The sequence below is a fragment of the Telopea speciosissima genome, chromosome 4, assembly GCF_018873765.1.
Source record: "Telopea speciosissima isolate NSW1024214 ecotype Mountain lineage chromosome 4, Tspe_v1, whole genome shotgun sequence".
In the NCBI taxonomy this organism is placed as follows: Eukaryota; Viridiplantae; Streptophyta; class Magnoliopsida; order Proteales; family Proteaceae; genus Telopea; species Telopea speciosissima.
Window position 1 is genome coordinate 54126841 of NC_057919.1, and position 18907 is coordinate 54145747.

At 38.0% G+C, this 18907-nt stretch overlaps 1 long non-coding RNA gene across 1 annotated transcript; it reads left to right on the forward strand.

The window, feature by feature from the left end:
- Positions 1-9410: 9410 nt before the first annotated feature.
- Positions 9411-18100, forward strand: LOC122660121. Its single transcript, XR_006332625.1, has 4 exons — positions 9411-9492; positions 9641-9668; positions 11095-11099; positions 18091-18100. It is a non-coding gene; the product is annotated as an uncharacterized LOC122660121 (long non-coding RNA).
- The last annotated feature ends 807 nt before the right edge of the window (positions 18101-18907 follow it).

Sequence of the window (18907 nt, forward strand, 5' to 3'; positions counted from 1 at the left end):
ATTTATAACGGTTAAAATCTAAAGATAAAGAATTTAAAAATTTTAGAATTTTCAAGAATAAGTTAGAAAATTAGTTGAACTTAAAAATTAAAAGATTTAAAAGTGATAGAGGAGGAGAATACAAATTGATAGAGTTCAAGAAATTCTTTGTCTCTGCGGGCATAATCCTTGAAACTACAGCTCCTCACTTGTCTCAACCAAATGGCATAGCTGAAAGAAAGAACAGGACGTTAATAGAAATGTTAAACTCCATGTTATTGACAGCTGGCATACCCTCTTGCTATTGGGGAGAAGTAGTGTTGACTGCAAATCACATTTTAAATAGAGTACCACACTCAAAACTGCCTTTTACACCTTATGAACTATGACATAACTATCCCTGTAGATATGGCACTCTTAAGATTTGGGGCTGTGTAGCTTATGTTAGGATACAAGACCTTAGGAGGCCTAAGGTGAGAACTAGAACAAACACTTGTGTGTATCTAGGTTATGCAGAAGACAGTGCTGCAGATCGATTTTTGGATCTATCAATCAATGTGGTGATAAAATCTAGGGATGCTATATTCTTTGAAGATAATTTCCTTAAAGATAAAGACATGACCTTGCCTGGTCTGATAGAAATGGTTATAGAATCACCCATGGATACTAAGCCAATTGTTCTGGCACTCAATCCACAATGGTTACTGAATCAAAGTCTAGAAGAGTATCTACTAGAGATAGAGTATCCAAAGATTTTGGTGAGGATTTTTTGACCTACCATCTAGAGGCTGATCCATTTACGTATAAGGAAGCGATGAGATCTAGGGACTTACTGCTATGAAAAAAAACCATTGATGAAGAAATGAGCTCTTTAATGCAGAATAAGACCTGACACCTTGTTGATCTGCCTCGAGGGGCTAAGCCAATAGGATGTAAGTGAGTACTAAAGAAGAAACTTAATCCAGATGGGTCTATAGCTAGGTATAAAGCACGGTTAGTAGCTAAGGGCTATATCCAGTGCGTAGGATAGATTATTTTGACATGTACTCCCCGGTCTGTCATTTGGTAATAATAAGGATTCTTCGTGCCATAGCATCTATTGAGCACTATGTTGTGCATCAAATGGATGTAAAAATGGCTTTCCTAAATGGAGAACTAACAGAAGAAATCTACATGAACCAAGTTGAAGGGTTTGTCATGAGAAATTTGACAAGACAGTAAAGAGCCTTGGTTTTCGGACCAGCAACTCGGATAAGTGCTTTTTTTTTTTGTCTGAGTCAAACAAGGTCGCGATTATTTGCTTGTATGTAGATGACATGTTGATTCTAGGTTCTGATCTCTCTGTAGTAAGTGACATTAAAGAAACCTTGTCCAAAGAATTTGACATAAAAGATCTTGGTATGGTAAACACCATTCTTGGGATGAGAGTAAGCTTCAGTGAGTAAGGGATCACCCTTAGTCAGTCTCATTACATTGAGAAGCTACTTTCTAGTTGGGGATATAGTGATTGTAAACCGATTGAGATGCCCTATGACTATAACAAATGGTTGAAACTTAACACATGTGACACTGTGAATTAGTTAGAATATTCTAAACTGATTGGTAGTCACATGTATGCAATGAGTTGCACTAGGCCAGACATAGCTTTTACGGTAGGTCTGTTGAGTTATTTCACTAGTAATTCTGGAAAAGAGCATTGGGATGCCCTGACGAGGCTGATGAGATACCTTAAAGATACTCTAAGTTATGCTCTTTGTTATACTGGACATCCTCCAACTTTGGAAGGATATTCTGATGCATCTTGGTGCTCAGATTTGGGAGACAGCAGATCTACCAGTGGTTATGTATTTACACTAGGAGGAGCAGCTATAGCGTGGAAGTCCAAGAGACAGACTGATATTGCTCTGTCATCTATGGAATCAGAACTTTATGTTTTAGCTTTTGCGAGAGATGAAGCAGAGTGGATACAAGAAATGATCATAGATATTCCATTGAGGAGTTTAAAGTTAAATTCTATAGCTATATTCTGTAATAATCAAGCAACAAAGAAGATAGTGAATAACTCACTCTTTAATGGTAAGAGGAGACACATTAGGTTGAAACAGGCTATGCTGAATTATCGAAAACAAGAGATTATCACTTTGATTGATGTGAGATCAAAGGAAAATACGATAGATGCCCTTACAAAGGGATTGAACAAAGATCGAACATTCAAAACTATGGGAGAAATGGGGTTTAAGACCATTTAGGGTCAGGTCTTAACCTAACCCAATATTATTTTGAATTATTCAAATCTCATTTAGCCATGGAAAGCATTCGGGACAGTTTACATGTTTCAGATAACTTAGTTAGGTTACTAAGTATGGGAGTTTGTGAAATCATTCCAAACTTGATGGTGTAGTAAATTTTTCATGTGAAGTTTCCTTACTTCGTTATTCCACAAAGGAATATAGAAAATGTCTGATATGTTTCAATGATATTATACTAGTCTTTATGTCATTTCAAATTTGATGACATGTCTTTCATAGTATGGTGTACCATTCCAGATTTGATGATACAATATAAATCTATGATTGATATGATGAACACAGTATTCCAAATGGAAACATGGTATGGTCCTTGTGATAGAGACTATATAGGATCGAGTTCTGGTAAACAAACTTGATGATGATGCTTATTGATTTTTGATTTACCTTCAGTCATATATGGAATGTACTAAATTCTTATTGTTGAACTAGATACTATTGTGCAAATGATTGAATTCATGTTATCTTACGAAATTCATATTTGACAAATTACAGAGAATGACGAAGATGGAGGAGAACGGTTGAACCTGGATCTCGATGAGGATAACTTACTTGATGAGTAAAGTTACATGGATTGCAAGGACTTTTCTTTATTTCTTTTGATTTAGCCACTTGCATGTGGAACTTCGGATTTGTTGTTGGGTTTAGTTTTGATCTAAAATCCTAGTTTTATTTCTTGAAGTTTACTTACTTGATTCATTGGATTGTTGATATTCAACTTATTCAATTTATTTTGATTCAATTACTGATCGAACAATGGTTTCTATTCATGTGTGGTGGATATATGTAAAACATAGGAGGAGATTGTAAGGGTATTATGGTAATATCTTTTTATATGTTCTAATATAATCCTACTTGTATTATGGCTCAGGCTGTGAGAGGCAATCTAGTAACTAACCCATCTAACCTAAACCCTAGGTTTTACTATAAACACTAGCTGGAGGCAGCAGCATAGGTATTCCAAACTTGATACACAGGGTGTAATGCTTTAAGCAGCCAATGCTTAAACCCTAAACCCTAACAATCTCCTTGTGTATGTATAGGTACCAGTACACACTCGTACAGGTGTTTAGGTGTCACAGAGTCATACACGTATAGGTAAGGTACATGTATTGGTGGGTGCATTGTATAGAATTATTAAAAAATTAAATGTATACAAATAAGATACTTATACATTACCCATACCCACACCCAGACCCAGACTTGGTCATGGCCTGACCCGGCTCGGTTCGGTTTGGCGTGCATGCGCGCGTGATTTAAAAGCACCCCGGACCAACCCCCACACAATTGAAAGGACAGACTTCTCTCTAAAGAACCCTATGTCCCTTAAGGACTCATGAAAACTTCTAAGCAAGCTCACATCCTTGAAGCTAACCAATGTGGGACTAAACATCATTGGTTCTTTTATAAATGCAACTTAAAAATGGAGGGAAATGAAAAATCAAATTTGAATAAAGTAGACAATGACAATGACCATTTATACAAACAATAATGACCTTTTGAATATTTTAAAATCCAACAATCCCCCACAAGATTCAAAATGTCGATAGAGTGAAAGTAAGCATTGAGTATATTAGACATAATAGAACACATCGTTACAGGTATCTTTTGAACTTGAACCTACACTAGGTCTAATGAATTTCGCTACAGAGTACGGATGTAGTCAGACTTCTTGAACCTTTCCTCATTAGTGTAGCTGGCAAGCTCACCACCCATATCCTATCAATCGACTTTACGTGACGTACCCTTATATATGAAATGGATATTTTATTCTATTTTTCAAATAGAACCTGGCCTTGTCCTATATCTTGGTCTCATGGAAGTTTAGAGAGTTTGCCTTTAAAACTCTCATTGGTAGGCGCCTCACCTCCTACATCCATTTAGGTCAGCCCTCAGTGTGCACCACAGTTAACACACCCCCACATTTCGTAAGATTCGATTTGATTAAGAGTTAGTAGCTTAACCTTTTTTTATTGTGGTGGTACTACTTTTCATCTAATAGAATGAACAACTTTTGGTAGTAATCATCAGATCATCCGGTGATTTGGTTTGTACCCTTTGAACCTAATTCAGGAGTTAAACCTCTTCACATAGGTTGGGTTTCCATCATGTGACCTATGTCACAAGCTTTAAGCTCATTCCCTTAGATGATTCTATATAAATCTGTGTAGGCATTGGTTTTGTGAATATGTCTGCTAAATTGCATTTCGACTTCACAAAATCGATAGTTATTGTTCCCTCATTTATATACTGCCTTACAAGATTATGTCGTAGGCGAATATGTCTCCTTTTCCCATTATAGACTCTACTTTTAGCTTTTAGCTATAGCCGCCATGCTATCACAATAAAGTGATATTGATGGCACAAGTTTTGTTCATAATGGAATATCCACCACTTATTTCTGAGCCATTCAGCTTTAGTTTCTACCTTTTCCATGGCAATAAATTCTGCTTCCATTGTGGATCTTGTCCCATAGGATTGTTTAACTGATTTCCACAAAATTGCTCCACTTCCTAGTGTAAATATTTATCTATTAGTTGCTAACGATTCATTTGTATCCAATATCCAGTTAGCATGACAAAAACCTTCTAATGCAGCTGCGTTTCTGCGATGGTGAAAGCCATAATTAATGGTAATCTTTAGATACCTCAATAGTCTTTCAATAGCATATCAATGTTCGTTACTTGGGTTATGAGTATATTGACTTGGTTTCCCAACAACTAAAGCTATATCAGGTCTATTGCAATTCATTAGATAAGAAACAAAACCTATAATTTGTGAATATCTTTTTTGATTCACAGGGTCACCTTTATGTCGTTGTAAATGACATCCCATCTCAAAAGGTGTTTTGACCGATGATAAGTCAAAGAATCCATACTTTTTAAGTATGTTTTCTACATAGTGAGCTTGAGATAAGATAGTCTCTTTCTCCTTTCTGATGATTTTGATTCCAGAATCACATCAGCCTCTCCCATGTCCTTGGTTTCAAAATTAGACATTAAGAGATTTTTAGTATATATCACTATGTCTAGGCTGGTGCCCATAATCAACATATCATCTACATAGAGTGAGATGAACACACCTTTTCCGTGATGAAATTTACTATATAGACATCTCTTGGCATCATTTACAAGAAATCCATTTGATATGAGTACCATATCAAGTTTTTCATGCCATTGCTTTGGTGCTTATTTTAGTCCATACAAAGACTTGACAAGTTTGCATACCTTATTTGTTTGTCCAGGCACAGAATAACCTTCCAGTTTCTTGATGTATATCTCTTCCTTCAGGTCTCCATTGGGAAATGCTATTTTTACATCCATTTGGTGTATCACCAAATTGTATATAGATGCAACAGCCACCATTACTCTTATAGTGGTGATTCTAGCTACTGGAGCAAATGTATCAAAGTAGTCATATTTCTTTTGTCTAAAGCCTTTGATTACCAGTATGGCTTTAAACTTATCAAGTGATCTATCTGGTTTCAATTTCTTCCGAAATATCCGCTTGGTATCTAGCACTTTGGAACCTGGTGGCAAGTTTACCAATTCCCAAGTGTGATTGAATAAGATTGAATCAATTTCACTCTTTATTGCCTCTTTCCAGAACATGGCATCTCGGGATGTAACTGCTTCATTATACGTAAGAGGGTCCTTATCCACAAGATGTACAACCTAATTGTACAATTTGGGATCCTCATTTATAAAATAAACAATCTAATCATTTTCAAAGTGCTTAGTTTTCCTTTGCCTTTTACTTTTCCTCAAATGACTTATATCATCATCATTAGATATAGGATCATCTTGATAAACAGAATCATTTTCTGTGCTCTTTGATACATCAGTTTTGAAGTTTAAATCACCACTAGTATTAGTAATATCTATTTCATTTGATTTATAAGGAAATACATCTTCAAAAAATTTTGCATCCCTAGATTCTATTATGTTGTTTTCTTCGTAAACACCATCTATGGTTTTAAGAACCATAAAACGATAAGCATTGTTATACAAAGCATATCCTATAAAAATACAGTCAAAGGTTTTAGGACCAAGTTTCCTTTTCTTTGACTCAAGTATTAATACTTTTGCCAAACAGCCCCATACCCTTAAATGCTTTAAATCAGGTTTCCTATCAACCCATAACTCAAAGGGTACCATACCAGTTTTCTTGTGAGGTGTTCTATATAAAATATAGCAAGCCGTTAAAATAGCTTCCCCCCACATATCAAGGGTTAATCCAGAATAAATTAGGAATAAATTCATCATTTCTTTGAATGTTCGATTCTTTCTTTCGACTATTCCATTGGATTGTGGTTAGTATGGAGCTGTAGTTTTATGTATTATACCATTCTCTTCACAAAACTTAGAAATATTAAAATACTCAGAACCTCTATCGGTTCGAAGTCTTTTAATTTTTCTCCCTAGTTGATTTTCAACTTCTCTTTTGTAGGATATGAAAGCATCACTTGCTTCATCTTTGGATTTAAGTAAATACAACATAGTAAATCTTGAGTAATCATCAATAAAGGTGACAACATAACTTTTGCCACCTCTTGATTCATATGATTTAAAATCACACAAATTACTATGAATCAAGTCAAGGCGATCACTTTGCCTAGTTACTGACTTATGTGGCCTCTTTATTAATTTGTCCTCTACACAAGTAGTAAACTTAGACACCGGTGGCTTTACAATATCATTTATAAGACCTAACTTGCGTAAATTAGAGATATAAGGAGCACTTATATGTCATAATCTATTATTCCACAAATTAAAAAGAGTCAACAATATAAACGAAAAAAGCACACGATTTATCTTTTATTAAGTTCAAAACACTTATTACAAAAAGGCCATCACTCACATAACCCTTTCCAACAAAAATATCATTCTTCAATAGTACAAGTTTGTCAGATTCAAATGTGAGTTTTAACCCAACCTTATTGAGAAGTGGACCCGAAACCAAATTTCACCTGATATCTGGAACGTGAAGTACATCCTTCAAGATAAGTGTCTTACCCGAAGTGAGCTTTAAGGTGATAGTTCCTTTACTGATAACATTAGAAGACTGAAAATATCCCATAAAAACTTGATCACCTGAATTAATAACAGAGTAAGTACCGAACGCATTGCAATCTCCACAAATTTGTCGAGTTGCACCCGTATGAAGTATCCAATCCTTTGGTTTTTCAACCAAACTCACTTCTATAATCATTGTGGTTAAAATATCTTCCTCTACTAAATTAACTTTCATTTTCTCAGATTTCATTGGCTTCTTGTTCCGACAGTCTTTCTTGAGATGACCATGCTTACCACATGCGAAGCACTTCACTTTTGATTTATAGAAATTCTTGCCTTTCTTAACTTGAAGATCCTTATTGAAATGACCTTGTTTATTTGATTCGACCAGGCTAGCTTTAAGCCTAGAATACCCAAGAGGCTTTCCACCATTGTCCTTGTTCCTATTCCTTTCCTTGATCTTAATTCTGATCACAACCTGTTCAAAGGTCCATTCTTTTTTCTTGTGTTTTATAATATTTTTGAAATCAGTCCAAGAGGAAGGGAGTTTCTCAAAAAGGGAACTTGTCACAAAAACATCAGAAAGAATAACATTTTCCTTAGATAACCTCCCCCACCAATATTTGAAACTTATCAATTTGGGAAGATATGCTTTCGTCATCTGTCATTTCAAAATTTAAGAAATTTACGACCACATATTTCTTGCTTCCTGCATCATCAAGAGTATACTTGTTGCATAAGGCGTTCCAGATCATATATGCATACTTGTATGAGTTATACACATTGTATAGATCAAGGGCAAGCGCATTCAATATCCGATTTTTACACTGAAAGTCGGCTTGAATCCATGCAATCCGTTTCACATCTTTAACTAGATCCTCACTTTGTGGTGGTTTGGGATCTGTCAATGCAAAAGCAACCCCTATTTGGGTTAAAGCAAAAAGAAGCATTTGGCTCCATCTCTTGAAATTCTTCCCATTAAACTCTTTGATCTTATCGAACTCTCCAACAATACTCATCTTCTCCAATGCTGGTTGAAGAGTGGTAACAGCAGGAACCACATTAGTTGGAATTGGATCAACATTGGATGTGTCCTTTTGACCAAGTGAATCTTTTTCAGCCATAGTCTTATATCTGTTTTAACAATATTGATAACCACTGTTAGACACAATCAATAAGTTTAAAGACCTTAAGATTATTAAATAAGTACTACGGGCTGAATGAAATAAAAGTATAAACAACAGTATATCAATGTAAATGTATATAACCAAACGCATATACTTACTTGTAACAGGCAGTTTGTATGTAAAAGAAACAGAGATTGGATCGAGTCGTATTGAAATGACACTCTCCTTGAGGTCTTTAATCGCCCCTTAATAGTGTAGACCAGGTTGCTTGCGATCAACACTTTTCTTGATAGAAACAGAGAAGACGAACTAAAGCAGAGAAGGACCACTCTCTGATAAAGGAGGAACGTATACTGTTGCAAGGGGAACAGAACACGGGATAGCAAACACTCTCCTTAAGTTGCAGTAAATGGGTACAAGAGAAGTGAAGTTTACTCCTACCAATACCCCTGTATTTATAGTATATGTAGAGGCAGGTTCCAAAAGGTACTGTATGTCTATGTATAGGTACTTTAGGTGTCTCCTTGTGTATGTATAGGTACCAGTACACAGTTGTATAAGTGCTTAGGTGTCTTACAGTCTTATACATGTACAGGTAAGGTACATGTATTAGTGGGTGCATAATATGGAATTATTAAAAAATTAAATGTATAAAAACAAGATACTTATACATTACCCACACCCACACCCGGACCCAGACTCTGACTCGATTCGGCGCGCATGATTTAAAAGCACCCCGGACCAACCCCCACACAAGTGAGAGAACACACTTCTCTTTAAAGAACCCTATGTCCCTTAAGGACTCATGAAAACTTGTAAGCAAGTTCACATCATTGAAGTTAACCAATGTAGGACTGAACATCATTGGTTCTTTTACAAATGAAACTCAAAAATGGAGGCAAATGAAAAATCAAATTTGAATAAAGGTAGACAATCACAATGACCTTTTAGACAAACAATAATGACCTTTTGAATCTTTTAAAATCCAACACAAACACCTGCGGCTTCATCAAAGCAAGCCAAGGCTTCCCCCAACTCTGTTGACACTAATTCCGTCACCCAGAGGTTCCTCTCTTCCATTTTTCCATCCTTGTTTCTCTTCTTCTTTGAATTCCATTTTTCTCTCCTTGGATTTTCCTTTTCTTCAGGACTTTGTGTTTCTTATCACTTGGCATCCTCCGTTGACGCTGTGTCTTTTCTTTATCTATTGCAGGCTTCAGAAGGAATTGATGTCTCTCACGGTCTGCTATTTCTCTCTTTCTCTCTGCTTGAATTGTTGATTTTGTGGACTTCTATTATTTCATATATATATATATATATATATATATATATATATATATATTCCTAATCGACAAAGAAAACTAGCAATATTAAAGAATGATGGAATAGAGAAGAGACTGATTACTTGGTGAGTAGGTGTGCATGCTTGTTAGGAATGGTTATCTAATCGTTTGTAATGCTTCTGTGTGTTCAGTCTTTCCAATTTATTCTTTTGTTTTCCTTTTTGATGATTTTGGTACTCTTGTTTCGAATGGGATCGTATGTTAACTGGGTGAGCTTTTTCCACAATTTCTTCTCTGTATTTATTCCCCCTTCCACCCCCTTCTGTGTTGAGTGTTGGTTTCAACTACGATTAATACGGATTATATCTAGAAAAAAAAAAAGAATCATAATTTTGTTGTCTCTCCTAGATTTCTGTCTTCTTCAGTGTACCAATTTCTTTTGAAATTCCAGTGGAAAAAAATCTTGTCAATACATTGCAAAAGCAATTTGGTTTCGACGAAGCATAAAGTATTGGAACTGGAACCCTTAAATGAATATGTTGACTGGTTTTAGGCATTAGCTCTTGTTTTCATAGAGTGGATTCCTTGATTTGGCTTCTCAAAGAATTATTGTATCAAGCCTCCTATTTAGTTCTTGTTTTGGGATTAGGAAGTCTATTCAGCTCTTTCCTTGACTATAATACTTTGGGTTCTCATAGGTGGAAAATAGAATATGTCTAGATTATTATTTGAGTGTTGGGTGACCCTTCTCTCACGATTTCTCAAATTCTCTGGTGGGCAGAACAGATATTATCTCCCCCCCCTTTTTTTTTTGGGAGGGGGGGAGGTGGGGGAGGAGGATCAAATTCTAGACTTATCCATGGAGACTTCAAGTCTTAATCTTGAAAAGGAGTTTAATTTGTTCATCCTTCTGGTAAAGAGTTTATGTAATAGGAAAACTAAGTTATATGTCTCTACATTTTCTTATCATGGAACATCTTTGAAATTATTTGAGGATTGCCTCTCTTACTGTACAAGGAATTCATTAGTTTCATATCATGTTTGATGCTCTTTATTAAACACACATTTAAACTTATCTTAGAGGAAACCTTGCACAAATGAAGACCATATTGAGAGTTTTTTTTGTTTTTTGTTTTTTTTTCACTCAGAGACCTTAGTTTGAGATTATCTCTATCCTTATCAATAGACTGGGAAAAAAAAATGAAGGGGAAACTAAAATATTTCTGTCCTCAATCTGAAGAGCATTGGTAAAGGATGGTTAAGAAGATGTACTAAGAGTATTATTGAATAAGTATTTGAATGCAATCTCAGAATAATTGTCTTCATATGATGAAGACCTGAATGAGTCATACTCTAGGGGACTCCCATAGAAGATCTTTGGAAGATGAGGTTACCGCTGAAGAAATCAAGGAGGTGGTTTTCTCCTTCAAGAATAGCAAAGCCCCTGGGCCGGACGGATTCAATGCATACTTCTTCAAGAGCACCTGGAGCATTGTGGGCCACGAACTCATTGAAGCCATCCAATGGTTTTTCTCCAATGCCTTCATGCCCCGGTCAGTGAATTCTACCTTTATTTGTCTTATTCCGAAATCTGATCATGTTTTGGGCTTTAGTGGGTATAGACCTATTGCTTTATGCAATTTTCTATACAAGTTCATCTCTAAAATCCTGGCTAATAGGATTCAAAAGGTTGTTGGTCTTCTTGTTTCCCCTAATCAATCAGCCTTTATCAAGGGAAGATCTATTGCTGATAACATCTTGGTGTGCCATGATGTGGTGAGGGGTGTATCTCAAAAATACTCTCCGCCCACTGCCATCCTTAAAATTGACCTTCACAAGGCTTATGACTCGCTCAAGTGGAGCTACTTGTTCCAGATCATGAATTTAATGGGGTTCCCAGTAAAATTTGTTACTTGGGTTAAGCAATGTGTGGAGTCTACTATGTTCTCAGTCTTGGTGAATGGAAGCCCCGCCGGGTATTTTGGTAGTAGTAGAGGTATTAGACAAGGAGATCCTTTGTCTCCCTATCTTTTTACCCTTGTAATGGAAGGTCTATCCATGATGTTGCAATAGCTTGTGGTGGGTGGTCGGATTAACCTTATCCCTAGATGCAAGCCTTTGTTACTTTCTCACTTGATTTTTGCTGATGACTTGATGGTGTTTGTTAAGGCTGATTGTTTGTCAGTGTCTGCTATTATGGAAACCTTGGGTACCTTCTCATCAATCTCTGGCCTTATGGTGAATCAGTCTAAATCTTCTATCATTCTCGGTGGGGTTAGCCCCCAAATTCGAGAGCAATTACTGGTGCTGTCTGGATTCACAGAAACTCAGTTGCCCATTAAGTATCTCGGTGTCCCCTTGATTTCAGGAAAGCTGTCAGCTGAAGATTGTACCCCCCTTTTTGATTTGGTTAGGAAGAGACTGGAAGGTTGGAAATCTAGATTTCTATCCTTTGATGGCCGCCTTCAGCTTATTGTATCTGTACTTCAAGGAGGCTACATTTATTGGTCTGGTTTATTTGGATTACCTAGCCATGTTATCAGGAAGCTAGAATCCATGTTTTCAAACTTTTTGTGGTCTGGGCCTAAGTTGGAAAGGAGAATTCACTACATTGCTTGGGATACCATTTGTAAGCCCAAAGGAGAAGGTGGGTTGGGTATTCGACGAATCAAAGACATGAATGTGACTGGGATTCTTAAGCTAAGAGAGATTCTTTATGGGTCAAATGGGTCCAACATAGGTACTTGAAAATAGATTCTATTTGGACAGTGCAGCTGATTCAAAATTGCTCATGGGTTTGGAGGAAGATGCTTAAGTACAGATCTCGTGTAGAGCCGTTCATTCAACACATTATTGGAGATGGGTCCTCTACCTATATTTGGCTTGATCCTTGGCACCCAGTAGGGATATTGATCAACATATTTGGGGAGAGAATAAGGTATGATGCAGGATCTAATAGACTAGCTAAAGTTCAGTCCATTCTATTTGAGGGCAAATGGAACCATGATCCACCCAATTCTGAGGCTCTAATTGAGGTATGGGGGCAATTGGATAATATTCAGCGCAGAAATGTTAATGCTAAGGATGCCATCATTTGGAAAGGTTCCTCATCTGGGACCTTCTCTACTAGATCAGCCTGGGACATTGTCAGGTGTCCGTCAGCTAAAGTGACATGGGCATCTACTGTATGGTTCAGCAACTGTATTCCTAGACATTCAGCGACAACTTGGAGGGGCTTGGTCGATGGTCTTCCTACTAAAGATCATCTTAGGAAGAGGAATGTATTGGTCCCCCCTTTTTGTTGCTTTTGTTGGGCGGGTATGGAGAGTAGGGACCACCTATTCTTTGAGTGCTTGTTTACTAAACAAATTTGGGGGAGCATAAAGCGGCTTTACGCTCCATCTGGGAGACCTGGGAGCAACATCATCTTGGAAGCTCAATGGATTGCGAAGAAATTTGATGGGGATTCTATTGGGTGCATTGCCAAGCTGGCTTTTTGTTCAACTATTACTCATATTTGGAAAGAGAGGAACTTCCGTATATTCCGGAATAGGACAAGGCCGATGCCCTCCCTCATATCTGATATCCGTGCAGATGTTGAAGATCGGTGTAAAACTGTCATCCCGAAAGGGAAGAAATCTCCAAGAAATTTATTCCTTGTCGAGAAGTGGGGGATCCATTCATTTTGGGTGGTGAGATGATTTTGTCCTTTTGTTTGTATTTTTGGTCCAGTTTTTGTTATTGGTCTAGGCTTGAGGAGTGGCCTATGGGTAAATTCCTGTTGTTTTCTTTGGGTTGGGTCCTTCCTGGGGTTCTGATCTTTGAATCTCTCTTAGGCTGCCTTTTTAGGTTGTAATTGTTTATTTTTTTTTGGAATAAATTGATTTTACCTATCAAAAAAAAAAAAAAAAAAAAAAAACCTGAATGAGTTCTTTTCTTGGTGGGACCTCAAATTATATTCCCTAATTATATGTTCTTTCTCATCATTGTTCTTCATCCGTTTGACACCGTGTCTCTTCTTGTCTATTGCAGCCTTTAACAGGAATTGATGTCCCTCAGGCTCATGGTTTGCTCTCTCTCTCTCTCTCTCTCTGAATTGTTGATTTTGTGGATTTCTATTGATGTCTTGTATTTTTTTATTCAATCGTTAAAACGGAAGAAAGAATGGAGAAATGACAGGTTACTAGGTGTGCATGACTGTACTGCCTGTGGGAGAGTGGTTATCTGATTGTTTTTGAAGCTTCTTTAGCCTTTATTTATTTTGGTAATTTTTGGAATAATAATATTAATAATTACTTTATTAGTGTGTTATGTGTGTAATGCATATGCCATTATGCCTTATTTTTTACTTTCAATATGGATGAAGGCAAATGTCCTTGAAATTTCTTCTAGCTGAGTTATGTTTTCCTAGTCTTTGTTAGATTTCATTTGTTAGAATAATATATTCTTTGGCTTCGGTAAGAGACCTAGCTAAGTCGTATTGGCTATAAGTAGTTTGTAAGTATCATTTTGTTTCTTCCCTTTTTTTCCCTCTCTTTTTCCTCTTTGTTTTTGTTTTGTTTTTTGTTTTTATTGGGGGAGGAGATTATATATGTAGTTTGTACGTATCATTTCCAGTTCATGTATCTATTGGAAGCCAAAGTAGTTGGCAGATGCTTGAGTGTTAAACCTGCCCCAAACTGACTGGAACTTTGCCTGAAGGATATGAGCCTGGGGCCAACCACCCAAGCACATTGTGGTGTATCACCCCTGTGGTTAAAATCAGTGGAGATGTCATCCATCATACCTGTGAGGAGATGGGTTGCAGACCCATGCAGCTGCTCAACCCACTGCCTGATGTACAGCTCCAACTCCAGGTAATCTTTCTCTGATAAGTACATGGGGGCCATGCCCATACAAATGTTCATTTTGCATTGGAAATGGTGTAGGAGAGGTGCCCAAGTGGAAGCTCCAACCCCTATGAAAGGCCACAACAAAAATAGCAGAGATTCATTCTCTGGGCGATGCACTGGGCGATTGACCCAAACGCCTAGAGTGTTTGAAACTTGTATTTTATATCCCAAACAAATGGGAACTATGTACATTGCTTGTAAACACCCCCTAGAAGTATATGGGAATTTTAGGAACCATTCCCCATCTTGGGAACCATGTGGCCCCACCTGTGTAGTTGAAATGGGCATGAATTTAGTTAAAAATGTATTTTGGAATATGGGCAGCAGGGCCAAATAGGCCTTAGTGCTAAGGGGGGCTATAAATAGGAGGGCCCAGCCCTCTTATTTCGTTTTCCCAGAAAGAAAGAGGAAGGGGATGTAAGTTGGATCTGCACATCTCCACACCTGAAGGTAATGGATTATAACCTATGTTAGTATAGAATACTTGCTGTCCATTAAGAATAAGTTCAGTCCATTTGGTTATAAGTTGTGTTTTTTAACTAAAAATGTTAGAAATAACACCTAGAAGCTTAAAGAAGCAATAGATCATGCATGCATGTACATTTCATGCATGATCTAGCCATTTAAATGAGGTTTATAATCTGTTACAGTAAAAGAAAAAAGGTACCACCATGGATATAAGCTAAACTATGGAATTAAAACTTAAATTGTGCAATTTAAGCTTAGATCCTAGCATGCATGTGATTTTCTATATGTTTTAGCTTAGAACCAATTCTGTTCTAGGTCAACATAGGTGATCTATATACTGATATGACGTAATTCTATGATTTTAAAGCTGATCCTTGTTAATTAAGTTCAATTTTGTTAATTTAAAACCCAACCTACCACCTACATGTGTGTATAGGTTTAGAAACCCTTAAGCCTATTCCATTCCTTGTGAAATGTATGATAGATACCCTTAGGAATCACCCTTGGTCGATTTGAGGCCAAGTAGAAAGAAGAAATCCAGATTTAAACATGAAAATTCATGTTAAATAGTGACTGGGCGATGCACTAGGCGATTGACCCAAACGCCTAGTGAAACGTCCAATGGTGCCATTTGACCTCTGATTTGATTCCTGTCTTTTGGAACAATACCCATAGGTCTAGAACAATGTGTGGAGCTTACAAATGACCTAAAAACCCTCCCCCATTCATCCTTATTGATACCCACACCTTGGATGCACAAGTAGACCCCACAAAACCAGGGACCCACACACAAACTAAGCCAAACCTGAACTGGAAACCTTGGCACTATTTTATATGATTAGGGCTATAAAAAGACAAACCTTGCTGTTAAAATTCATAGAAAATGAGCTCTGCATCTCTGGGTGATGTACTGGGGGTTTGACCCAAAGGCCTAGTGCAAGTCCCAGAGAATTATAAATAATGTTTGTGTGTTCAAAGCTGCATCCAATTAAACCTAGACCAACCCTAGGACATTAACATACTTTTAAACCATGTTTGACATATTTTAATGGTCTGATTAACTTAGGTTATAATCCCGAGCTTGAGGTGCAGTGTCAGATACCGGCCGGGACCGAGCTGACTAAAGAGCAAGCGGGACTAGTGCAAGGTGAGTGGAATTACACCATGAGTGTAGGTGTAACATGGCTAATGGGTCATGACAACAGCAACAACATTTACTGTTTTTAATTACTTTGAATTGTTTTATAATCTTATTTAAATTTTGAATCTTATCTGATGGACATTGGAAATGGATGATGATGCTTATATGTGGAATTGCTCGATTAGAGGCCATAGTTGGCTTGGAAATGGGGTTGGTAGTGGCCCGTAGAATGGGATGCGGGGCACCACCTGACTCATACTATGTTAATGTAGACTGCATGTGGTTAGGGTAACATCTCCCATGCTACGAACCCTTACCAATAGGGGTTAAGGTGTTGGATGCCTGTGAGAGAATTGATGCCCTCGGGGTATCGTTCAGCTGGGTGTCCATCTTCAAGAAAGGTGGTATCATAGACTAATCTTAGAGGGCTGGTTAGGCTGACCTTGGTGATTGATGCGGGAGCCGATCGGTTTTCTCCGATAACTCAATGAGTGTATTGCAGAAAGGGGTTAGAAGCCCGCACCAAGGATACATGTATTGGGGATTATAGTAGCACAGAACCTGACTTAGCTTTGTTGATAGGTGGCTAAATAATATTAATGAATCTTAATGCATATAGGCTCATGGTTGTGCTTGCATGTGCATGCATGATTTATATTTCATTCATGGGCTTGGTGGAGCTCACACTCTTGTATATTTCTCTTGTTAGATGATATTGCAGGTGGATGTCATGCTGACTGGGAGACTCCTCTCGAGCAGGAGAGTCATGCTGATTATGACTATGTGGGTCTGGACCCGATCGGAGGTCATCCCTCTCGTGCGGGTGATTACGGTGACTACTGAAGATGGCCCTTGAGGAGTGGGCAACTGACTTTCTTCTAACCTTGGGATTTTTCTTTTGATGTAGATAGGAATCTACTAACCAATCCCCTTTTATATAGCTTTATTCGGGGCCCATGTTGTCCTGCTCCCTTTTGATTATTTTGTAAAGCTATTGGTTGGAAGTGTTGAGACTGCCAGTTGTATGATGTGAGAGAACAAGAACTAGAACAATGTCGTATATATTTTATCTTTGATGGTTTAATGTAAATATTAGCTTCCGCAGCACTCTGTGTTTCTATCTTTATCCATTGTTATGGGTGTGTGTGCTTGTGAATGATATTAATGGCTTCTGGATCCTTGGGGTTTGGCAGATTGCTACCATGCAATTCGGGTCACCTACCTAAGCCTCCTAGGGGGTGGTTTGGGGTGTGACAGAGCTTGGTATCAGAGCGAGAATCTCTTTCTACATTCACAAATAGTGGACATAGGACAATAAATAACAAAAAGTCAAACAAATAGAAACTTAGCAAACATGAGATAAATTGAGAATAACACACCATAGAGATCAACATAATACTAGCAAGATAAGATATTCATAAAATTCAAAATTTGGCGTAAGCCATTACAACATGTTCGGTTGGAAGTACTACTTCTAATTACAACTTAGAAGGAAAAGAGATAGGACTGATAATAGGAAACTACATAAAGCATGAATAGAGAAAAAAATAAAAATACATAGAGTAGAGCTAGAAAATAAGACATGGGTTCCTAGATCAAAAGCATCAGAACTGGAGGAACTACTCCTGAGGTGGATTATTGCTCCGTGGAGGCTGAGCCTGCCACGAGTTAACCTAGTAATAAAAATCCCAAAATTTCAGAAGCTGCTCAGCAGAATCAACTCTTCCCTCCAAGGAAACAAAACCCTGGTCCATCCTCGATGACATCCGGGTAAGCTGAGTACAGATACCCCGGAACTCTGCCATCAACTCCACCCAACCATAAGAACCAGGAGCTGGAGGTGGTACCTGCAAACTAAAAGCCTCTGTAGGATCATAAGTGGGGAGATCACCGAGCTGTGTGTCTGGATCCATTGGATCGCCCTCCTGATCAACAGCATCTCTAGCCTCACCCTCATCACCACCAGCTCTAGCTTCCTTAGCTACCTCATCTCCCTCCTTCTTCTCCTCTACTACATCCTCATCCTCGTCCTCTGAGGCACTCTTAGGCTCACCCTTTATCTTCATCTTCTTGATGGAGGTCTTACTGATAGGCTTCAAACTATCACCTCCCTCATACTCCCCACTAAGGGAAACTTCAAAATGCACAAAGACCTGGGTAAGAAACCTCCCATATGGTAGGTTCCCATCAATAGGGTTTTGGGCATGGTAAATCATGACCTGCATAAGTAGATAGGATAGGTTGATCACAGGACCCCCTTGTCTGCCCTCACCAAACAGTAAGTGATGTATGCCCGTAGCATAGAAATACTGCCCCAATTCCCACCTTTGGGATAGATATTGTAGGAGATGCACCTACTTAAAATCCTAGCTGTAGGCTTGTAGTCCCCCTCAGATTTTGGAGTCCTTTCAACTCCTATAAGAGCCTTGAACACGATTCTCCTTGTGTCCAGTGAGAACTTATCTGAGATGTCTACCCTAGGCTTGTAATAACACCTATTACCATTATTAGGTATTCCCAGAGTCTCTGCCAAAATAGCTGGAGTGAACCTCATGTCCACCCCTTTCACCCTACTCTCAAGTCCAAAGCCTTGTACCCCAGAAGCTGGTACAAGATTGCAATAGAAGTACCGAACCAGATTTGGATAGCAAGGGAGATTCAGAGACAGCATCGGTGCCCAACCTAGGGCATTGAAT